General features: G+C 32.9%; 1 protein-coding gene across 3 annotated transcripts in view; it reads right to left on the reverse strand.

The window, feature by feature from the left end:
* Positions 1 to 27,188, reverse strand: part of LOC142332635 (uncharacterized) — a 166,949-nt gene that overhangs the window by 114,935 nt on the left and 24,826 nt on the right. The window lies entirely within an intron of this gene.

Here is a 27,188-nt window from a genome sequence, read left to right on the forward strand (position 1 = left end):
TGTTTAGATAACGCAGAAATCAATGATTGGCTTATTATCAACAACCGCATTCACAGAGTCTCGATTGTAATTTTTGCTTCGGTAAATTCAAGCTTTTTAGTTTTTAATATTTACGGCAATTTTTCAACATAGGTATTAAAAAATAAGGTTTTCAGATTTTTTAGATTCTATAGTATTTAGGTCTTTCTAAAAAGTTGTTTACATCAATCTAGGATACACATTTTAAGAAATAAATAATATATTAAAATAAAATTTTTAAACGAATAAGAAAAAAAGCGATATACTAGTCTTGCATATCAGTTTCTACATAAATGTTTTTTCTTACAAAAAAAACAATCGAAATATTGTATTTTCTATGCGTAACAAAAAAGGTACACATTTTACACGAAACCGCAACAAAGTAAAATAGAAATTATAACTTCTTCACCTTAATACAATAGGACTAGGCCTTCTGAGAACAACAGCTGGGTCAAACATCCATTGACCTTAATCATCATACGCAATGTTAAAAACTGTGTTACATCCGAGTCAAATAATATCACAAGAATGACTCATCCAGCAATTTATTAGCACCCAACTAAAAAAGTCATAGTTTCGTTCTAGTTCAAGTTTTATTAATTAAAAATATTCTGTTCAAAATTTCTTAAAAGGAAAAAACTTATTTTTAAAAAAATACAAATATATAATTTTTTTTTATTTTTAAATAATTTAACAAAATTTATTATTATACTATTTGACTTCGTTAAAAATTCTACAGTACTACTACAAAGTTGGTTCAATCTTCGGTTTCAATAAGTACTAAGAAGTCGTAGTATTAATAATACACATCTCGGATAACTTCAGTTCATAAAAGAAATCAAGATTTGCAGAAATATGATTACCAATATATTCAAGACAGTTATTTTTAAGTTTATTAAACTCCGACGTTTATTTCCTGAAACAAAAGTTACGTAGTAATAAATTCAACAAAATAAGACGCACAGATTGATACGTCCATCGGTTTAGAACCGATACACAACGTGCTGCTCCACATACATTATTTAAGCTATCTATATACACGATTTTTTTATCCCTACACCGCCACAAAATTCGTATCTGGCTTTCGATACGTAACGATTACCCGCAATCGATTTGTGTAATCTATCGCTTTAAAGGTGTCAGATGAATCGGTGGAATTTAGAGAAGCTTGAGGAAGAGGAGGTAAAGAAGATTTTTGAGGAGGACATCGCAAGAGGTCTGAGTAAAAAAGATAAGGTAGAAAATGTAGAAGAAGAATGGGAGAATGTTAAAAAGGAAATTCTTAAATCAGCAGAAGCAAACTTAGGCGGAATAAAGAGAACCGGTAGAAAACCTTGGGTTTCAGACGATATATTGCAGCTGATGGATGAACGTAGAAAATATAAGAATGCTAGTGATGAAGAAAGTAAAAGGAACTATCGGAAATTAAGAAATGCTATAAACAGGAAGTGCAAACTGGTGAAAGAAGAGTGGATTAAAGAAAAGTGTTCAGAAGTGGAAAGAGAAATGAACATTGGTAAAATAGACGGATCATACAGGAAAGTTAAGGAAAATTTTGGGGTACATAAATTAAAATCTAATAATGTGTTAAACAAAGATGGTACACCAATATATAATACGAAAGGTAAAGTCGATAGATGGGTGGAATATATTGAAGAGTTATACGGAGGAAATGAATTAGAAAATGGTGTTACAGAGGAAGAAGAGGAAGTTGAGGAGGATGAAATGGGAGAAACAATACTGAGATCTGAATTTAAGAGAGCATTAAAAGATTTAAATGGCAGAAAGGCTCCTGGAATAGACGGAATACCTGTAGAATTACTGTGCAGTGCAGGTGAGGAAGCGATTGATAGATTATACAAACTGGTGTGTAATATTTATGAAAATGGGGAATTTCCATCAGACTTCAAAAAAAGTGTTATAGTTATGATACCAAAGAAAGCAGGGGCAGATAAATGTGAAGAATACAGAACAATTAGTTTAACTAGTCATGCATCAAAAATCTTAACTAGAATTTTATACAGAAGAATTGAGAGGAGAGTGGAAGATGTGTTAGGAGAAGACCAATTTGGTTTCAGGAAAAGTATAGGGACAAGGGAAGCAATTTTAGGCCTCAGATTAATAGTGGAAGGAAGATTAAAGAAAAACAAACCAACATACTTGGCGTTTATAGACCTAGAAAAGGCTTTCGATAACGTAGACTGGAATAAAATGTTTAGCATTTTAAAAAAATTAGGGTTCAAATACAGAGATAGAAGAACAATTGCTAACATGTACAGGAACCAAACAGCAACAATAACAATTGAAGAACATAAGAAAGAAGCCCTAATAAGAAAGGGAGTCCGACAAGGATGTTCCCTATCTCCGTTACTTTTTAATCTTTACATGGAACTAGCAGTTAATGATGTTAAAGAACAATTTAGATTCGGAGTAAAAGTACAAGGTGAAAAGATAAAGATGCTACGATTTGCTGATGATATAGTAATTCTAGCTGAGAGTAAAAAGGATTTAGAAGAAACAATGAAAGGCATAGATGAAGTCCTACGCAAGAACTATCGCATGAAAATAAACAAGAACAAAACAAAAGTAATGAAATGTAGTAGAAATAATAAAGATGGACCGCTGAATGTGAAAATAGGAGGAGAAAAGATTATGGAGGTAGAAGAATTTTGTTATTTGGGAAGTAAAATTACTAAAGATGGACGAAGCAGGAGCGATATAAAATGCCGAATAGCACAAGCTAAACGAGCCTTCAGTAAGAAATATAATTTGTTTACATCAAAAATTAATTTAAATGTCAGGAAAAGATTTTTGAAAGTGTATGTTTGGAGTGTCGCTTTATATGGAAGTGAAACTTGGACAATCGGAGTATCTGAGAAGAAAAGATTAGAAGCTTTTGAAATGTGGTGCTATAGGAGAATGTTAAAAATCAGATGGGTGGATAAAGTGACAAATGAAGAGGTATTGCGGCAAATAGATGAAGAAAGAAGCATTTGGAAAAATATAGTTAAAAGAAGAGACAGACTTATAGGCCACATACTAAGGCATCCTGGAATAGTCGCTTTAATATTGGAAGGACAGGTAGAAGGAAAAAATTGTGTAGGCAGGCCACGTTTGGAGTATGTAAAACAAATTGTTGGGGATGTAGGATGTAGAGGGTATACTGAAATGAAACGACTAGCACTAGATAGGGAATCTTGGAGAGCTGCATCAAACCAGTCAAATGACTGAAGACAAAAAAAAAAAAAAATCGCTTTAACACACAAGTAAGCAATTAATTGGAACGGCTTAGCTCATATCGTTGAATTATATCGGGCGAAAGACCAGAAAGGTTAACAGAGAACACGGATCCCAAAGAATCAGACAGGACGAACTTTTATTCTTATTGAAATTACCGACAGTCGTTTTTCAACGTGAAAATTCTTTCCTCCATTTAACAGGCCTTTACTTCCGTAATGCAGTCATTTCTGATCGGCTTCTTAATACAGAGTTGATTGTAAGAACCCGATTTTCACATTCCGAAGTCTTCTGAATTAGGTTTATAAAATACGTTAACCTGAATCTATATTTCCTACTCTTCTCCAGGCAGAGAGTTAAATATTAAAAAGTCTAACACGCCATGACTTCCAAATCCCTACTATTCAAATGAAAATGAATCTTATATGCGCATTAAATGCACCGGAAAGATAAGAGAAAAAATGCGATAATCTTTTACCGACGGTTTCCAACAAATTGTTAAAGTTAAAAGCATAGAATTGTCAAGAATGACAGTGAAAGCTCACTGTATTTAGAAAAAAAGATAAGTTACAACATCAAGTAGTGAAAGTGTAAAAAATTACATACAATTTTAGAAAAATGACAGGATTATTTGACACCATATTGACTTTTGTGATACTTGAAAATTCTCTTAGGAGATACTATTTAAAATAAAATTTTAATATACGTTATCAAAAGTGATTTTTGTGATTAAAGCGACTTAACAGTCTTACTAACGTAAATAAAGTAAATGGTTATCCATCTCACAAATGTACACTAAACAAACCCGAAGGTATTAACAAGGATTGTATGACTGATGGCATCACAAAGAAGATCAAACCAGGCTTTGAGTAGAAAATTTGTCTATTACAAATCCAGAACGTTTCAAAATGAATATCGGGGTTTTAAAGCTGCGTAATATTTCTCAAGTTTCACATGCATTCATTAATTAGGCGTAAATGAAAGAGCAACTCAAACAGTTTTAGCTGTACGCAAGCTCATAAACTGTTTTTTGTACCTTTCGCTTGAAAGCGCTAATAGCAAAGATGGCGACCCCCCGACAGAAAGTGTTCTGTGTTCTGCAGTTTGCAAAGTATGAATCTGTAATTAGCGTTCAACTTGCGTTCCGTAGTGGCTCCCGAATGATAATAACTTTCGTAGACGGTATTAACAATTTAAAACCATTAGCTGTATTTGTAAAGGGAAGAGTACAGGACGACGGTGCGTGCCCGAAGACAATGTTGAACGTGAAAGAGTCTTTTGTGCGCAGTCCTAGGAAATCTGTTAGGAAGGCTAGCGAATTAGCGATTCCAGTGAAGTTTGTGTGAAGGATTTTAAGGAAACCCTTAAAACTGCGTTCGTATCATTTATACCTATTACAAGCTCGAAGCCTACAGATTATGGTTTGCGTGCTAGCTTCGCAAATGAAACGATGCACCGTGGCGATGAAGACTTTATTTATCGCGTCGTATTCAGTAACGAATGAACATTTCATGTTATCGGAAGAGTAAGCACTCATGACGTGCGTATCTGGAGATCAAAAAATCCTCACGAAATATTGCAGTGTGCACAAGAATTCCCAAAAAGAAATGCTTTTTGTGCCGTATCCCGACGGCATGTTTACGGGCCGTTCTTTTTCGCGGAAGCAACTGCGTCTGAAGTGAACTATCTTGATATGCTACAACTATGGCTTTTTCCTCAACTGCAATACGAACCACAGAACTTTATTTGACAATAAGATGTTGCGCCTGCTCATTGGCATAATGCTGTACGTGATTAGTCGCCGGGAACCAAATTACGGAGCTTGTTTGCCGTAGCTTTCAAGTTTGCCCGATCTGACCCTAATTTTTTCTTTGGGGGTTTATAAAAAACCAAATCTATGTGTCACCGTTACCAGCTGAACTACCCGGTATACTTAAAACAAAGAAACAGAAATTAAAGAGTTGAAATCTGAAATTTCAATAACTGTAAAAAAACTATAAATATACAGTTCACAAAACAATCAAAAATGTTCATAAGTTATTCCTTCTAAATAAAAAACAGTTTATCAAATTAAATTTTTCAGAAACACAAATCGACAACGTTTTATATCAACCGATGTTTTAATTATTTCAACATTTACAGAGTGTGACCAGAAAATTATAAAATATAATTTCACCTTCATATTTCTTAAATTACCCTCAAATAAATTAAGGAGTGGACATTACTTTTATCTTTAATTCGATGTTTGGTTTTGTTCCACGAGAACGTTAACAAACGTTTTGTAAAGTACATATATTTAGAATGTATTTTGAAGGAAGATCAACAACAGTGGTTTAGTAGGTGTTCCTCAATATTTTTCTGCTGAAACGTAAAATTGTATTTAATAAAATTTTGATTGTTATAAAGTCAAACAATTATCAGAAGACTAAAGAGCCACTCAACAATTAAATAATAGTGGTTCTTAATAAATCTCATCCGCCTAACTTAATAGGTAAAGATAGAGAAAATTATTTCTTTACCATTCAAATTTAGGAAGAGATTCAAACAAATCACTAGTTTTCCAACCTGGCTAAAATTAGAAAAATAATATTCCACCTTCAAAACTTCATTAGATAAACTCAGATTTGGGTAAACAGCTTATGACGCCAATGCATCATAACATAAGCGACTGATCAGTGCTGCTCTATTTTGCTACAGGATTCAGTTAAAATTGCAATTAACAACGTTACTTTCAGGAGGATTTTGATGCAAATAATTTAGTTCGGTCAACAATATTCAATTAACAGTAGTGCAAAGGAGGTCTTGTGAGCATGAGCCTTAATTACGCAACAGCAGATAGTTTAAAAGCCAACTATAAGAATACATAATATCAGTTTAAAAAAAAAAAAACATTTTAATAAAGTGATTTTACTACAATAGACATTTACTCTGCCTTAATTTGGATAAAAAGTAACATGTAACAAAAATTAAAACTATTTTAAAAGAGTCAAGGAAAATATATTAACACACACGCGCGCGCGCGCACACACACACACACACACACAATATTCAACAAACATAAAATAATAACGATAAAAATAAAATGAATTATGGCTTCCTCTAATTCGAATAATCAGATACATAAATCGTAAAAGAAATTTACCCTAGATAACGTGAATTAATGTTTTATAAATATTTAGACAGGCATTTCATTTTTATTGGCTTTTAGAGAGATAATGTTACGCAGAATCAAACACATTAAAACCACATAATCAAAACCAATTTATAAAAACTATGAAGTAACAATACTAATTTAATTATTGTTAGTTTTTTAATGGTAATTTAACTAACTTTTAAAAAAGTGTAACAAAATCTGTTTTGTAACACTAAACTTTATTGAAATAAAAATCATTAATGATTTTAATAACATACATTTAACAAGATTAAAAATATCTTTAAAGCAGACTGAAATAAAATGAAGATTATAAATAAAACTCAAAATACATCAGAAAATAAACTATTTTCAAATAATCATTAAAAACATATACTTTTAACAGATTTTTTTGTGTGTAGATCACAAAATTTTATAAACCAAAGATAAATGATACACAGGTTAAGGGATATGAAAATAGCAAAATAAATATGGTAAAGTTCCATCAATAAAGTATGTCATATAATAATGATGGATGTCACATAATATTTATTCAACATGAATATTAAATACACAAGAAGTGAATTCAAATAATATTGCACTGACGTGAAAGTATGTAAGGCATTGTATTCACTACATTAGAAATAGAAAAGAAAATGAAAAATTTAAAGACGCATATTGAAATCAAATTAATTTGTTTTTATAATTAGCATAACCCAAAAAATGTAGTACACCATGATTAAATTAAATTTTCTAGCAATTCAAAAAAATGGGTACAGAATTCCAAGAATAGTTTATTATACAAATTATAATAAATAAACTTTTTAATATATGATAAGAATTTACATTTTCTTGCGACACCTTCCTAAAACAGTCAGCTAATGCACATATTTACAATCACTGGTTGGACGGATTATTATCATCATTCACAGTTATTCTGCTTTTAGCAACCTTGAATGACAAATGAGTCATTTGATCTGAAGGAATCACATTAATAAAGCAATAAATGGTTAACCTTGTAAAGAATTCCAAAACAAGTATTACCCTATTTGTTAAGATATTTAAAAAATAATTAGACTACATATTTAAAATAACTATATATATATATATATATATAAGATATGTAGATATATATATATGTATGTATTGTTTCTTAGTTTCTCTAAATCAGTGATTTTCAACCTTTTTAGCTCAATTACCCCCAAAAAGTAAAAAAAAATATAAAATAAATTTTTTGCTAAAAAGACAAAATTCAAAATTAAACAATGACAGTTATTTAAACTATGGTTTTACCTCATTAGATGGAAAGTAACAATACATTGCTTGTTTACAAATCCTATCTGATGAAAACATGAAGCTATCAAAATTAATTTGACACTTGGAAATTAAACATCCGGATTAGAAAAGCAAAAGAATTTTGCTTTTTCAAAAGAAAATTATATACTTCGAGAAATCAACAAGCTTCTATCTGTAAATCAAGCTATACTGATAAAAGTGCACTTGCAGCATATATTATCACATAGCATAAGAATAGCTAAGATATCCAAACCTCATACAATTGCAGAAAACCTGATATTGGTTGCTCCAATTGATGTGGTCAGTGTTTTAAGCAAAAAACAGACAAAATTTCACTTTCTAACAACACAGATCAAGGTGAATCAATGATATGGCTGCATATATTCGCAATCAGATAATTCACTAAATGAATTCAAGTGAATTTTTTAGAATTCAATTTGATTAATCAACAAATGTGGGAAACATTTCTCAGTTCTTATGTTTGTGAGATATGATTGCAATAGGGACAGATAAATATGTTGTTTTGCAAATCAATACCTGGTCATGCAACAGGACAATATTGTTTTTGATTTTTTTTATGAAGCTACTAAAAACGATAACATAGATTGAACAAAATTTATTTCAATATGTAGTGATAATGCAAAGGTAATGCAACAGGAAAGTACAGTGCATTTCTGAAAAAATTATGACTGTCTTATATGAAGAGCAGAATGGATGCACTTTTTTCTTCACAGACATGCTCATGCTACAAAAAATATGACAAAAAAATCTCAAACAAACTCTTTTTAAAGCTGTAAAAATAGTTAATTTTATTAAAAGTCGACCATTACAAAATAGGCTGTTTGCTAAACTATGCAATGAAATGGGCAAAAAAATCTCTTTTTTTCCATACACCATTCAGATGGTTATCACGGGGGAAAGTGTTAACCTGGTTGGAAATGCAAGATGCATTAATAATATTTTTCCAGGATACACAAACACTATTTTCTCAATGGTTTTTCAGAATAATGAATATACATTGCTGCTGGCTAACTCAACTGATATATTTTTGCATTTACACAACTTGAATGTGAATTTACAACGACGTGACAAAAACAATTTATTACTGACAGACAAAGTTCATGCTTTAATTAAGAAGCTTGATATCTGGATTATTCGCCTTCAAAGCAAAAATTTAGATGTTTCCACTCACTTTCGATTATACTGAAAAAAAATCTGGATGAAGAAGACACTATTATTCCCCACAGTTAACTCTATTTATTATTTAAGCATATATACAGCATGAAAATGAATTTTCATGAGCTAAAAATTCAGTTGCAGAAGTATTTCTCATAAGATAAAAATGATTTCTCAAAGAGAAAGGTAATGAAACATTGCAACAGCTAAGTTACCAGCTGAGATTCACAACCAGCTCATTCAAATGTCAGCCGATAAAACATTACAACTGAAGATTTACATCTGAAGATTTAGATCTGTTTTGGCTTGCTTGTTGAAGTGAATATGCAGATTTAGTCACAGAAACATTGAAAATATTAATCCATTTCACTATGTCTTAGCTCTGTGAAAAGGGTTTTTCATCTATGGCTGTGCTAAAAACTAAATATAGGAATCACAACTTAAGAAACTTTAAAACTTATTGTTTTGTTAGAGTCATATCTAAAAAGATTACAGGTAAATGAGGTCAATTTATTTGTTAAAACCTGAAATTCAGCATTTTTATAAACAATTTTATTCAACTACAAAGCTTTTAAACAGAACATCAGATTTCCTAAAATTTTAAAATAAAGCATGTACAATAATAATGACATGAAAAACATATTTTGTGTATTTTTTTTGTGAGAAATTAATATGCACAGATTTCAAATTTTCATGAAAATATTATAAGTACAAAATCAAGATCTGAATTGAATACACTGTATAGATTATAGCCATAAACAAAATCAATCGATAAAAAAATCAAAACATTTCATGAAAATATCTAAATCTGAAATCTAAATCTACAAACTCTAAATCTGAAATGATGATCTGTAGTACAGACTGTAGCCATAAAAAATCTATGAAATTATTATTTATAATAAACAAAAATTACACAATTACCTAATACAATGAATAAACATGTTACATAAATAATAACAGCGATGCAACTGCAAGCCACCCATCTATTAAACTGCGTTCCCTTTGAGGGTCAAATCTATTGAGGTAGTAAACAACACAAATCAATTCACTAATGTCCCCTTATTCTAGAACAAATCTGATACAACCAGCTATATTATAAAAATACATGAAAATAACATTATCACTCATTTTTTTTCTTTTACATACATTCTAAGTTATTATGAGGTTAAGTGAAAGAATCAGCAGAACTTTTATGATCTGATACTTTTGCTGAGCCCAAAGTAGTAAGTACGCCAAAATAATATGAAGGAAATAAGATCAACATTAACCTTCAAATAACATCCAAAATCAATCAACTTAAGTGCTTACATGGAACTCATTGTACTGGAATGGAAACTTTTCCAACAAAATTTTAAATAACATATCTTCATTAATATTTAAATATAAACTATTTAATACAATTAATCATGTAGAAATAAAACACCATAAAATGAATCAGCTACATCACACTTTCTATTTTTTAACAATATCATTTCTTTTATTCTTCTTAAATTTCAAACTTTTATAATGGCTATCAAACACCAATCAAGCAAAAAAATATTAATTAGAATATTAAGCAAAGTATTATTAATTTTGTTAACATTTGCAGTGTGTTAACAAAATTAAAATATTTCATGACAAAAAACTGATATCACAAGAAGCATTTCAGTTCTAATTTGAAATTTATTTAGAAAATAAAATTTGATGTAAATTATTCCTAAAACTGAATGACAAATAATTCAATTAGCATACTCATTCTAAGTGAAAAAATGGTACAATCCTTTCTTTCTGTTTTGAAATTTTGAATGTCAGCAAGAGAGTTTGGACAACCATCTACATTCTGAAACATCTACCATGTGAAACACATACATGCACTGAGCAGTATCAGTTTCTTGAACTACACTTACTGTAAAAAGAATCTTTTATGCAGTACATAACAGGCTCATACTCTCTAATCTGACTAACAGACCACCAAATACAAAGAATATTAAAGAAAAAAAAATACATTAAGTAAATATATTTAGAATAAGGAAAACACACAATAAAAAAGACTTCCAATCAAGTATGTGTGCACTATTATATTTTTGTAAAAAAAAAAAAATCATAAGTTAATTTAAATGATGCTAATTACCATAAAAAAACATAACAAAAAAAGAACCTACCAATGTGGAGAAATGTAGATGTAAAAAGGTGATAAGAAAAAAATAATCCTTCATGAAAAAAATGATGTTTTAATAAATAAGATTCTATTACTCATCCGTAAGATTATTACTCAAGAAATAAATAAAAAGGTAGCTGGTGGAAAAAACAAAAACAAACATTACACAAGCTGGCAAAATTTGGGTTGTGCAGTGTTTTTTAACACTATTCTATAACCACCTATAGCAGCCAGCAAGAGAAGTGCTGGGCCCGCAGCAAGTGTCCGCGTAACACCTAAAAGCCAAGCGGTGGGCCCAGACAGGTGCAGCATATAGCATAACTGCCTCACTGACACCTTTGTAAATGATACCCATGGTACGGTAATTCAACCCCCAATCGGGATGAGTAACTCTACGGATTCCATAAAAACATCCGCAGCCTTTTTTGCTACATATTGTAGATGTTCCTTGAACCGAAAATTCTCATCAAGGATAATACCCAGGCATTTTTGAGCCGTAAAGTACCGAATGGGGAGACCAGCCATCCGAACCCGGACTCGTCGGGAAGCAGCCAATCGGCCCTTAAGCAATATCATTGTGGTTTTCTCCGGGCTGAAAACCATTTTATGTGGGAGACTCCACAGCGGGAACGTCTCACAAGCATGGGCAGCTCGGAACTCAACTTCATTTCGCAAATCCCCTTCAATCAGCAGCAGCGCATCGTCAGCATACTCGATGATACGATAACCACATGGCAATTTGAAACGCAACATAGAATCGAATTCTATAATATAAAGAAGGGGACTCAGAACACTGCCCTGAGGGCATCCTTAAGTTAGGGTCTTACGAACCTTCGAGCCGCCATCACGCAGGGAAACAGTTCGATAGCTGAAATAACTTGAGAGCACATCTAATTCATTTCGTGTACATTTACGCTTCTGCATCTGAAACAGGGCATAAATTATTAAATGCCCTGGATAAGTCCATAAAAATACCCAATACATATTTGCATGAACTAGAGAAAGCTATATTAATCACCTTTAGTACGACATCCTCAGTGCTCTTACCCGGTTGGAAACCATACTGGTTATCCATTAGGAAATGATCAGTGACCAATCTAACATTAATTCGCAAATATAGGACCTTCTCAAAAACCTTACCAATCACAGGCAAAGGCGTTAGTGGATGATAAGAAGTACTAGCAATAGGATCTTTGTCACCACCTTTGAACAACAATACCAGTCTCCACGCTTCCAGCACGCCGGAAAGTAGCCAGCGAAGAGCAACCTTATATAAATTTTAGTTAGAAGTCCAAGAACTACTGGAAGCGCTCGGACGAGGAGGTCCAATGTGGTACTATCATATCCGGGGGGTCTTGTGCCGTGCCATACTGCAGACCACCTGACGCACCTCTGCCTCAGTGATCTCAGAAGATTGTAAGTCGGTCTTGAAAGCCGCGACTTCCCGTCTGACACGCCGATGTCAGATGGGTGAGGTATGAAACCTCACCCACCATAGTGTCATCCTGGAGCAAATCATTCAGCAAAATATTAAGGGTACGGAACTTATCAATTACCACACCCTCGCGGGTCGACAAAGCTGACAAGAGAACATCTTTATTGCACTAATGCCCGAGGGCTCTGTATACAACGCCCCAAGGATCTCTATTTCCTTGTTCCTGAACAAAGGAACGCCAGGAATTACGCTTGTGAGACCTAACGCTACGAAAGTACCTAGCCCTCCTTCTGCGGTAACCCGCAGTTAGGGACACACGCTGATCGGGATCACCCTCTCGTTGTGCAGCCCTTCTGAGTCGATTCACAGACTGCTTCATTGCAGTCAGATTCCGAGACCACCATCCAAATATACGTTCCCGGCTAGTGCCTCTAGGAATGACGGCTTCAGCCGCCGCCGCCGCCACCACCGCAGAAAAGAAATTTTCAGCCAAGACATCTAATGGCAGGCCGTCAAGGTCTCGAGAAAAAATCTCCAGTCTGGACTCCAACTAAGGGGAGAGTTTCGGCCAGCCCGTCTTCCTATGCAGGAAGCACCCCTGGTAAACAGGAAAGTGTCCCTCATGGCCATCCCGCAGCTCATCCACTATTTCAAAAAGTGTCATCGATGATCGGTAGAACAGTCGTCGACCATACACCAGTCAAAGATCCTGCCAGGTATTCCCTACCAATGGAAATGTCAATATTTGTACCTGAAAAGGCCCTTCGTCCGTCAACCGACGTAAGTGGCCAACTGGTTTGCAATATTAAAGACCTCAAAATTATGCTGCGCGATGAAACTTTCAATTAATTCACCGCCATGATCAGTGATCCCACTGTGCCAGAAAAGCGACTTCGCATTAACATCGGCACCAACAAGGATTGAACCATCACCCACAATACGAGGGATCCTATCACATTTCGCTCAGTGGGATCCCTGTATTGGAAATATGAACTAACAACTGTAAAGTTCTGTCCGCGAATGCCAAGTCAAACCACAACATGATGCGCGTCAGAAACCTGCCGTATAAAGATTCTATCAAGCGACTTCCTGCATAGAATAGCAGACGCTCTACACAAAACTTTTTCCAGCTATGAAAGCCTGACAGATCACCCCTAATTACATATGGGTGCTGCAGAATGACAATATCGAGGCTCCATCTCTCTAAAACCTCAACTAACTCAACCTGGACTAAATAAGCACCCGGGCATTAAATTGACCGAACCTAACCATCTAAAGAATTGAAGTACAGTTCAACGGCCATTATGTAACAGCCATACTCCTTACTCTCTTGTCGGTAATCTCCGACGACCACCAATAGATGGGGAGGTCGCCCCTTTCTAATATGTCTCTTAGGGAGTCCGCCGCAGGCCATCTCTAACGAGGCCACTAGTCTGATGACCTTTCTTTCGCCGAGTCAGGGGCGCAGACTTCACTTAAGTCAAACGCCTCTACGAAGGCAGCCGGATCTAGGTCTCGAGTACTCCACCCAACAAATATGGGAAGGCAATCCCCGCCGTTTCTTTCCTCCGAGAGCACAGTGACAATAGGCTGGTGGTCACTTCCAGACAGGCCTTCCCACACGCTCTACTCACAGACACGCGGGACCAGCTCAGAACTTACAAACATACGATCGACCACAGATCCAGTTGTGCCTTACCTGGATACCGCCCACGTTCAGGCATACCAAATCCAAAGTAGCAGCTGTATCCGCAAGGATCCTTCCCCTTACGTACGTCCTGACGGAGACCAGCCCGTAGACCAGGAGTTGAAGTCTCCCGCCAGGAGAGCAGGATGGTGCGTAAAAATGTCTCTGACCAAAGCATTCAGTGCCTCCTCAAATCTTTCGATCGTAATAATCGGTGATGTATAACACGAGTATAAGAAGATGCCGCCGACTCTCGCCCGAACGAAGATTCTATCAAGGTGCACATCACGTATGGATACGCTACCACAAAGGCGACCCCCCCCCCCTCTAATGGATAGCAGCCATCCGGGTCGAGGGCGGGTGTCATACGGCTCGGAGATTAGCAGCACAACATCCGCACCCATATCCTGTCAGCAGGTCATTTTCCAGCCTAGCGTGATTCAGATTAATCTGCATGACCTTCATTTTAGTGCAGCTGTGCATCCTGTCCTCCCCCGATTTCCTCAACGGTCTCTTGTGGTTGCAGAAAAGTTGGATTTTTTTGTAACCCTATGTATGGAACATGTTCTGGTAACAATGTCAAAATTGTCCTCCAATTACTGACCAAGAGGAGGAGGTCAACAGTGATGACAGTTCTTGTGATGATCCATAGAATTACAATAATAAAACATGCTAGTATAATATACATAATATTTTTTTTTAACCCCTTTACTCATTTTATAATTTTAGGTTTTAATTTTAAGTAAAAATGATTGTTAATTTTAATCATGAGGCCGGTTTGTAAGGTTTGGGACATTGCAATAAATTACAAATGACATTAACTGTAAAATGTTTATAATTCATTATAAATGCACCTTTAAACCTTTTAAGCTGTTGAAAACTATTTTTTTTTCATCATTAGGGTGGATTCTAAGGATTACAACGTTGTAACACATCACAAATTATGTATCAGAATTTGGAACAATGTTTATTCCATATATATAAATGATTTTGAGCTACAAAACACTTACATCAGTAATTTTAACAATTTTTTATCATAAGGAGTGGTTATTAAGGTTTGAAATGTTGCAATAAATCATAAATTATATTATAAACACTAATGGGATTTTTAATGCATTATAAATGCACCATTAAAACATTTCAAACTACAAAAAACTATTTTTTTTTTAATTCCATCATAAGGGGTGGTTTCTAAGGGTTGATACATAATAAAACATCATAAATTACATTTCACAACATAAAAAAATGTTTATTCTACATATTTAAACAACATTTCAATCTATGAAATGCTTAAATCTATGTTTTGATTTTTTTAACAACGGGTAGTTTTCACCCCCAAAAAACAAAAAGCACACATCAAGAACATATAACTTTTGAAGCAGAGGGTTAGATAATAAGCTTAATTACAAATTTTCATGAAAATCAATATAGAGTTAAAATAGTCTATTATACTCTATTTTTAGCGTCAAATACTATAACTTCTTATTAACTTATTCTATAACTTATTAACTTGTTCTATAACTTATTATAGTCACGTATAATTTCTTGCAATCAGGCCATACGGCCTGATTGCAAGAAATGGAAATCCTGTTATTTAATGCTAGAGAAAAGAGTTAGAAATGTTAGAGGCAGAGACTAATACAAACATATAATAACTTAACATTGAACAGTATAAACAAATTAAAAAATGTACTACTACACATGATTTCCAGGTTACCATAAAATTACAGTAAATATTAGGTGATTTCAGAATTCTATGGGATGACTTTTTTTAGGAGGGGAGGTGTTTGCATATGGTTTTTATTGGTAGGGAGATTTCAAAAGATTGCGTTATCTTGACTTGAAAATCTACGAACTTGCCAGAATTATAATTACTGTAGTTAACAGGATGTTACTGTATACAAAGATGATTTTACTTTGCAGGAGTAATAAAATATATTCTACATCTACATAGTAGTAGCAGTGCTTAACTTCATCACATTCTCTCATGATTCCAAAAAACCACATAAAATGCAAAGCCATTTCACTAAGAGTAACCAACAAACAGATCTGACCCATTCTGGAACTACCTGCTTAGGTCTAGCCTGGAGGCTCTGAATGAGAGGATACTAAGTCTAATAGACACATAAGATGACCCAGGTCACAGCAAACTTTGCTGGAATTTGAAAGTACAACATTTTATATATGCTTAGACATTTTGTGTATGCTTATAGGGGCCACAACTATCCCATGAATCCAAACCATATTTGATTAACAGTGTAACAGTGATGAAAATTGCTTTTGACATTACCACTATACCATGGAGGCTAATAAACATTTTAAGTAAGAGAACCTCCAGTCTGTGTTTACAGGCTGATACATAACTGATAATAGATTCCAACAACACACTCCCATAATTTAAACTTCATTAGGTCAGGGAAGATTGGGCTCTTACATACTAAAGAAAGGTACAGAAATGGTGAGAAAAATTAATAATTAATTTATTGAAGCCTGTGAGGAATTTTTATTTAAATACTGATTAGCCATCAGCTATATCTACTGATTAGCCATATCTGTGAATTGCTTTCCCAATATGTATATGTAATTAGATTTAATAATTTTTTTTTTCCTACTTCGCAGGTTTTCTGAACACTGCCAGGGGGCCAATCTGGAGCAGTTCTGCCCCATGAAGAGATCTAAATTAAGGCTATTTCAAAGGGTTAAGGGCATTTTTATTAAGAAATAAAATTTGACAGTTTTCTACTTAACTCTGGTGATTTATGGTAACTGAATCAATGAACATGGTTTTGCTGATAGCATTTTAACCTACTTCACACTCTTCAATTGCTAAGGTGCAAAAACCTAAAAAATATAAGATTATCATTTAATTAGTTTTAATAAACTAAGTTTATTGAGTTTCTTCAGAGCTAGTACTTTTAAAAAATGAGAAATTCTAAGTATAGTATTTTTCAATTTTTTTACATCTGTCTTCATGGTTTTTTAATTTTGAATGATACGCCATATTGTCTTTTATGAACTACCTTGTATATCTGTCTACCTTGACCTATCTTAATTATATAGTAACTCTGATCATGTTATTTTTATTGTTTATTTTCATGTATTATTTAACAGTAAACAAACTGCTGAAAGAGTATCTACCAGCAGAGTAGACTCTTGGAGAAATTAATTTGTAATACATACGACAGGAAAAGTAAGAATTACTAATAGAACCTAAAATTATAAAGGGTTTTGTGCCTACAGGCTTGTAGGTAAACCTGGTTTATAAAAAGAAAGGGGGAAAGTTAAATAGATACTGGAGTTAAGAAGTGTAGAGGACATGCAAGTTTTTGCCAGAGATAAAACCACTAAAGGAGCCTGAAATTTTATCCAGCATACAAAAATTTGTTTATGTGGCACAAACGTAAAAAGTGACTTGGTTTACAAACATACAAACCACCAATATTACTGTATTGAGCTGCTAGAGGTACAGTTAAAAAAATTTAGCCGTGTTGAAGACCTCAGCGTTTCTCAAGCAGATGGGCTATGAATCCTTCATTAAAGTTACCACTAAAAACAGTGCTGTTAAATTATGTTCCAGTCAATGTTCTGAATGAGCACTTTAAGAGAGTCTACTTCCAAACTAAGGTGTAGCTTGGAAACAAAAATATTCATCTAATTGATTGCTCTGCAAAAACTAGAGCAGTATTACAAAGCATCTGAGTAAAATAATACAAAGTAGTTCGAAAATTATTTTGGGAACTATTAATGCAGGCACGAAAGAGATCTTACAACAAACAATAGCAAATCTCAACATAAAATACTTAAAATGGAAAATCAGCCCTTTGGTATTTATGTGGAACACTTCAGGATTGAAAAATTGCATACATATAAAAAAAAATAACATACACACACATGAGGTGTGGTAGTTATTAAATAGTGAGACTAATGCTGTAAAATATTTTATTTTAAGTTCATGTATATTTAGTTATTATCACCTTCAATACACACTCATCCTCTATCCCTACAATACTCCATCGGAATTTTCCATTGTTTTAAACCGTGCTGGAAGTCTTCTTCTGTGAGCTCTTTCATGACACGTGATTTTCTGAAATCTTGTTCCTTTTAATGTAGATTTGACCTTGGGAACAAGCAAAAGTCACACAGTGCCATATCAGGTGAATAAGGCTGATGGTCTAACACTGGGATTAGGATGTTATACTTGGCTAGAAACATCTTGACAGACAATCAGTGTGAGCCGGTGCATTGTCCTGATGAAAAACCCATGACTTGTTCTTCCGCAATTCAGGTTGTTTTTTTCTTACTTTTTCACAAAGTTGAGCAAGGATAAGGTAGTAATGTTGATTAATAGTTTGACCTTAAGAAACCCAGTGAAGGTACACAACACCATTACTATTGAAAAAAACAATCACCATTGCTTTGAATTTTGATCATCTTCAATATCTTCTCGACCATTTTGGAAATGCTTAACCCACTCAAAAACCTGCATGATTAATATTCATTGCCATATCCTTTTTTTAATAAAAGATAAGTTTCATTACCGACCGGTTTTTCCAAGTTTCTTATGAAAATTCACGATAATTCTTTGCTCTAATAAAATACTTATTTTTTCAGCAAAACAAAAAACAGATGTTATCCAAATGAAGTCCATGGCCAGACTAATATGTCTACAGAAAATGGAGTGACAACAATTGAAAGAGAAGGCTTCACACTACACAACTGTCAGTTGTATGAATTAAGCACATGCGCAGTTCTTCTGTAGCAGCATTAGTCTCGTTATTTAATAGCCACACCTCATACAGTAGGACCTCGATAATTCGCATTTTTCTGCATTTTCTTCTTCAGTTACTGGTTTTGGTAGCTGGTCAGGTCACAGTTTATTCCAGCTCAACTTCAATGTCTTTCCCAAGATGTCTTGCCAATTCTCAGCAATATTTATATTGCATCCTTTATCGTGTACCGTTTCCAAAAATCTTCTACCTGTAACTCATTTTCGCAGAAAATTAAACTTTGAATTAATCATATTTTTACAATGTCACTTCATACTTACACCCCCAGCCTATAGACCCATTGGTCTATAGGCTGTAATAAACAGCTTGTGTTTACTGGAAGAAATACAGTGAATATATTGCCATCTAGTGCTTCCAGTATATTGACCGGATGGCAAGGAGCATCATCCATCACAAGTAACGCTTTTTCTAGTAAATTATTTTCTCTAAGATGTCACTGGACTTCAGGCACAAAACAGTCACAAAACCACTGGCTAAAAATGTCTTCCATCATCTAAGCACTCCATTGCGAAAAATATTTCACTGGTAATAAGTCACAATTTATATGTTTAAAAACTTTCAGGTTTTTTGACTTGCCAATAATAGCTAGAGGAAGTCAATGACAACCACTTGCATTAGAACATACAAGAATGGAGATGCGTTCTTTCCTTACTTTGTACCCAGCCACAGAGGTTTCAGAAGATGCTAAGGTTTTCTTAGGAAACACCTTCCAGGACAATCCCGTTTCATCGCATTTATACATCTGTACATGATTTAAACTAAGACTTTTAATTTTTGAACTAAATTTATCACAATAGTTAGATACAACCTGACTGTCAGCACTTAATTTTTCATTCTCAACTGCAAGCTGATGAATTCTGTGCCTTGCTTGAAATCTATTTAGCCAACCCTGGCTGGCTTTAAAATCTGGATCACCATTTAATCATTCATTCATTTAAAGAGCTGCCTCAAGAATTAATGAGCCACTTAAAGATAGGCCTTGACTACGACACTGTGTAAACCAAATGTACACTGCCTCGTCAAGTTCAGCATTTTCTGCTGTTCTCATTCTCTTGGTGTGGGAATAACTCCCAGCCAAGATCTTCTTGTAGTGGGGCTGCATGTGGTTGCACATTTTCCTGCAGAAACAGAAAGCCTTTAGTGATTGCACCAAGTCATTTTTTTATGCATTCACCATTGTGCACATCTTGAAAAACTTTGCTGCAGTACTCACTGTTAATAATGACTCCACAGGGTAGAAACGTGAATGATGCCATTTTTATCCCAAAAAACTGAGATCATAACTTTGGTGGCTCTTTACTACCTCGACCTTGATCATCACTCAAATGATGTATGGCCTTCTTTAAAACATTTGTACCACTCAAATGTTGTACTGTGACTTAGTCTCATCACTGTACTGTGAAAGTAGTTACGAATAAATCTCACCAGGTTTTATGCCTTCATTCATGACAAATTTCATTACAAAGCGCTGTTCCACACATCCATTCACTACATCGGATGCCACATCTTTATGACTAATGCTGTTGTTTATAATTGCTTTATACCAGCGCGCCTTGCAGTAATAGCTGATACTTGTACCTTATGTTTACAACCAACAAAATGCACAAGAATCTCCACTTACACTGTAGTTTAACAAAAGTTCTGGATTGATGTGAACGTCCCTCATATATATATTTAAATTCTATTAAATAAACTATTTAGTAGAGAATATTGAGAAAGACATATCTACCTAATTTTTCCTGAGAGTACTTTCATGGACTTTCATCCTCAGTTATGATAAACCTATTTATTACTTTTGTAATTTCTATAACGTTAAAAAATTCTAGTTTTAAAGGATGTATTTGTTATTCATATATAAATACCATCACAATCATTTTATTACGAGGTTATAAGGTTCATATGCTAGTTTAAATATTTATTTACTGTGAATTTCAGTAATGTTTTCAATGATATTATAAATGTATTTAAATACTTTACGTATGAGAGGTCATCTCTTAAAGTAAAGACCGTTTCGTTGTCAAAAAATCTATTCTCAAAACTTTATAAATATTTTGTATTTTTCTTAAACTACATACCTTATACTACTTCTCCATATAATCGCCACGTGAATTAAGACATTTATTGTAGCAATACACCAGCTTCAATATACCCTCATCATATTCTTCTGCCACCAGTCCAATTAGCCACTGATTAACAGCATTTTTAAGTTCATCATCACCCACGTATTGCTTACCACTCAAAAATTCTTTCAAATTCTCAAGCAAATGGTAATCAGAAGGAGCTAAGTCCGGACTATATGGCAGGTGATCGTAAATTTCACATCCAAATGTTCTCAGTAAATCACGTGTCAGACCCACAACATGTAGACATGCATTATTGTGCGGCAGGACGACACCATCGGTCAGTCGCCCACATCGGCAATTTTTAATGGCTACCATAACATACACAGAGTTTCACAGTAAGCTTCTGCATTTATAGTTGTTCCACATGGCATGAAATCAGTCAGCAATATGCCAAACTAATCCCAAAAGACTGTGGCAATCAGTTTGCATCCAAATTGCTGTGGCTTGACCTTTGTCAGTCTGGTTGCTGATTGAGGATGACGCCACTCACTTGACTGCTGTTTTCTCTCTGGCATATAATAGGCGTATCTCTCTGGCAAAATCCATGTTTCATCACTGGTAACAACTGAATTAAGGAACTCATCATCTTTTTCTGTATAGCGCATAAAAAATTCCGAAGCAGATGCCATTCGGATTTTTTGTGACATTCCATTAAGACGTTTGGCACCCAACCTACACAAACCTTTCTGAAGCCTAAATGGTCATGAACAATGTTACCAATAACAGTTCTTGAAACTTCAGTTAAAAGAAGGGCCAGGTCAAAAAACACTGAGCATTGATCTTTTCTGATTTCATCAACACATTTCAACAAGTCCTTGGTGATTATTGAGGGTCTCTCTGAACGTTCATCATGCACATTGATTCTGTTATTTCTCAAACTTTCACACAATTTTCGGACATTTCATTCATTCATTACATTATCACCATACACAGCAACCAACTGCCTATGAATTTCAGCTGGCTTAACGCTTTTGATGGTTTAAAAAACAGATGACTCCACATATTTCACAGTAGGCGGCAAAATCGACTTTCCTATTCATTTTATAACATAATAACTCACATGTAATCAAAGGTAATGAAACACAACAACTTACAGACAACAATGCAGTGTGTACATTACTAGCTTGGCCATGAATAACACAAGGTTCACCAACTTTAAGGAGAAAAATCTCCCAGTGGTCTTTACTTCAGATATCCTTCATATATATTTGTCTTATTATTATTATTTTTATTCATTATCATTATTTTTATTTATTATTTTTTATTATTGAGTATTATTATTATTATTATTATTATTGGTTGTAAGGTAGTTATTTTGTTATGGGGTACTGATAATATTTATAAAAAACAACTATCATATTCATTTTCAACCGTTATATGTTTTATGATGTTTATTTCATTATTTAACTTTTCTTTGTTATTATGTTGTATTTGATCGCTCAGTTAATCATATTTGTATAGATTTTAATTTTATGAGACCAAGGGTGATTTATTTTTTTTTTTATGAATTGTTATAAAATTACATAAGTTATCTATATATACTGATGTTTGAATTTGGTTGTTGTTTTTATTTAGATATTGACATCAAAATAATTTAATATTCTATTATTATCTATTTAATAGATATTATCTATTCAAATTCATATTTTAAATTTTATCTTTTAATTTACATAATAAGAAATTAAATTTTTATTTTTATTGAATTTTAAATTTTCATTATAAGAATTTAATTTTATTAATATTACTAGATGTTCATTGTTTATTACCAGGATAAATACAAATCTGTTCAGAAAATAACCAAACATTTTTCATTATGCGCTAACAGAGATATTTAGCGATGTGCAGTAGGCAGCACTATGTTTCACATAACCTCCTCTTGTAACCACATGTTCTTTGATTGTTGATATCTCATTTAGTTTTCATGTTATTCTTATTTGAGTGCACTGAGTTTAAGTGTTAGTAGTAACTTTTGTAATGTGCAATTTTCAGGAGCAACAATAGAATGTAAAATTTTGAAACTGGGAAACAGCGATCATCAGTCGATTGAAGATGACCCATGACCAGGAAGACCTTTGACTTCAACTGATGACACACACATTCAGAAAATTAATGATCTGGTACATGCAAATCACCAATTGACTGTCAGAACTTCAAGAAGAGGTTAGTATCTCAACTAGATCGTGCTGTGACATATTGACTGAAAAATTGAACATGCATAGAGTTGCAGCAAAGTATGTTCCTTGTTTGATGACCGATTAGCAGAAAGAACATCGAGTGGACATTTGTCAGCAACTTCTTGAACAAACCAATGACGATGAAACATTCATGCAAAGGATCATAATGACTACAACAATGAGACAAAAGTTCAATCATTACAATGGGTTGGCAAAGGATCTCCACGCCCCCAGAAAGCACATCAGTTTCAATTCAATGTCAAAGTGATGCTCTCTATTTTACCCAATTTTAATGCAACTGTGTATTTTGAACTCTTGCAAGGTGAAACACTGAACCGTGCATACTACCAAGGCATTATACAACGGTTACATGAAAAAATCCACAAAAAGAGACCATAGTTATGGGGCAAGACAACTCACGGTTCCTTCACCACAACAATGAGCCCACACACTCAGCTTTGTCAATTCGTCAGTGTTGTGCCAAAAATAAGATGACTGTCCCAGCTCAGGCTCCCTGCTTGCCAGCAATGTCACCTTGCAATTTTTTGTTTTCATAAATTAAAATCAAGTGATGAAAAGACACCATTTTGAGATTGTTGATGACAGTAAAGCAAATTTATCACGGACCTTAAAGGCTATTTTAAATGAAGCTATCCAGAACTGCTTCACAAAGTGGAAGCACTGCTGGGAAAAGTGAGTGAATAGAGGAGGGAAGTACTTTGAAGGGGACAGAGTCCAATAAACTGTAAAATTAATGATAAAGCTTAAAAAAATAAACTTCAGTTATTTTCTAAACATACCTCATATAATGAAAATATCATCAACATACAGATTCCACATTCAAACCTTATTTATAGGCGTGATGTCATGTACTAATTTACTCTCAAAATCCTGTATACATATTTTTGATATAGAAATCCCATAGGTAAGGTTCCACGTTAGTTATATCATAACTAACCATTCTAGTGTCTTTATTTGGCATTTTACCTAATTAATTTATTTACTAATTAGTAACCATTTTTTATATAAATGTATTAGATAAATTCATTTTATTCCTACAAATTTTATCTTTTTTTTGGATATAATATAACAGGGGACAGATTTAAAATTGATTAAAGGTCGTAACGGGAAGTTTAATTTATGAATTTTTGTAGTCTAGTTAATCTAGGAGTAATCAGTTTAAAAGGATGTAATCTAGAATGGTATTTTAAATTATTATTATTATAATTAAAAATTGATCTCATTCTTTTTTTTATTAAACATTTTGTTACTTTTAGAAATCTGTTAGTTGGGTCATTAATTTCCTCAAATTTATTATCAGCAATGTATTGTTTCATCAAGTTATTATACTTTTTAGCTATTATGATAACTAGCGTATTTGTTTTATCCAATTCTATTATTAAAAAATTGATCTCTTAACTGGTAAATTAGTTTTTTATTGATAATTGGTTTATTAGTAAATTTTCTATTTCTAATTTTTTGGATACTGTAGTTGATAATATTACATAATTAACTAACACGTATCCTAGCATACCTATAGTCCATACCATAACAATAATACAAAATTAATTAATAAGTAACCAACAAAAACCAAAATTTATTAAAGGTATCATTACTATTACAAGAAATATATATGTCAAAACTATTTTGAATCTAATAACAAATTATGCACAAACTTAGGGATTTTTACTATTAGCAATTATGTCAGAAATATATTACAAGATTTTTCGAGTAAATTAGTACATGGCATCACTCAAATACATAAAGTTTTACATTTATAAAAATTTATACACTTTTTACTTCCTTGTATGAAGTAAAGGAAGTATTGTGATTGCAAAAAAGTTTGATTTTCAAATTTCAACGGAAAGATACACTTTGACCATCCCTGAATCCATTTTGACTAGTTTCGGCATGACATCTATACATACATATGTATGTATCTCGCATAACTCAAAAACGATTAGCCGTAGAATGTTGAAATTTTGGATTTACGACTGTTGTAACATCTAGTTGTGCACCTCCCCTTTTGATTGCAATTGACTGTATCTAAAGTGTCCAAAAAAGCCAAAAGCCCAAACCCAAAAAGATTTGAATTTTTGACTTTTTCTTAACAGCAGTAATAAGTCCTCATTGAGAGCTTTACAAAGATATACCATAAGTGGTACTTATTTTCATTGGTTCCAGAGTTACAGTCAAATAAAATTTTAATTAATGAAATATTCGGATCTTAGAAGGGAAAGGTACATCAATTCGAATCAAGACTTCATTTCTTCTTTTTAACTTTTTTTTAATTTAAATATATGATTATTAATAATTAACCTCTGATTGTAAAAAAAATGTTTATGATAAATAATAATCCAATAACAATAAAAAAAAAAACATGAAAAAATATCAGAAGTTATTAATGAAATAAAATTTTATGTACTTTAATAGGAATACAATAAAGTTATGTAGTGTCCAAATCAGATTATAAATTTGACTCCAAATCAGGCTTATTTGACTATAAATTTTTAAATCCAAAAACTACATAAAATTGAGAAGTAGGAAAAATAATCTAGTAAAATAAATGAAATACACTCCTTATGAAGTTAAGCCTAATAGAACAAAGTAAAGAACCAAGCCCTATTACTATTAAAAGGCCAGGTGAGGAAGGGAATTTTAACAAGCAATTTACAAATCTCTCAGCCAACACTTTCAGTGCTAATGTCTTAAGTTAATAATTTATGAACATTTCCGTTCTTAAAAATGAATTTGTTTAAGAAAAATTAATTCTTTTGCTAAAAATTTTTTTGACTTTTCATGATTTCTGAAAATGTTGTTTAAATTTTATTAAGTGACTTTCAATACACCATGAACACACTTCCTGCTTTGACAGAGATTCCTAATTTCTTACCAGACATTACTTTAACACATTCCCTATATTCCTTTATTAGTGCTACCAATATTGTTATGCCCTATCTCAAGACTAGCACAACTTAAACATTCTAAATGTTTTGACTTTTTCACTATTTCTATAATACAGATTAAAATTACTTAATATCTCTTATAGCTCTTTCTTACTGAAGTAAGATTTCCTTAATTTTATAGAAAAGAATTTTATTTTTTGATTCAAGAAGGTCAGAAATAGAGTTTTTTTTAACGTAAGGTTAAATTTCCTTAATTTTTCATTAAGGATAAACAGGAAAAATACAGCAGGGACTTGAATAGCAGCAGGGAATACCTTTACAGCTGGGAATACCTTTACAACTATCAAAGGTTATTGTTATTTCTACTTGATGTAAAGTTACTAAATTACAGTAGATTATTATCTCTAAAGCTCAAAATCACTTAGCTTCTTTTTAACATAATTAGCTTCTTTTAAATTTTAATAGAAAATCTACAAAACACAATATTTCATATTTTTCTCAGGCTAACTCCACCGTTATAAACATAAAAACTCATTTATTGCAAAAATTACAAACAATTTACAATACTAACAACATCCCACCTTCTTAGACACCTATAATTATTGTATCAAAATATTTACTAATATGTTATTTTAAATAAATTTAGTGGAATTAAAATACGACAGATTAGCTGTGTTGAAAAAATATAACTGTTTTATCCTACAGTTCCACCAAATACTGTAGTTGTCTACTTTGTAACATATGTAAGATTATATATAACAGGATTTTGAATTAATTATACACGCAGCTTTATTTACACCATACAGTCTACAAATAAAAAAAAAGCTAACAGTAGACAGAATAATTTGTCTTAAATGAAGTTACAGACTACATGATTTTATAAAATCAAACAACACAAAAAAAAACATGTACATAACATGAACACTACATTTTACAGCTCCCTAGTACAAAACTGAACCATATACTTGTATTACACTAACACTAATAATATCAGTTCATTTATTAAATAATTAGAGTTCAAACAATAGCAAAACTAACTTTCATACATTCATTTTTTTTTATTCAAGTGGATTTAAAATCAA

This window comes from Lycorma delicatula, chromosome 1 (assembly GCF_047948215.1).
Source record: "Lycorma delicatula isolate Av1 chromosome 1, ASM4794821v1, whole genome shotgun sequence".
NCBI lineage: Eukaryota > Metazoa > Arthropoda > Insecta > Hemiptera > Fulgoridae > Lycorma > Lycorma delicatula.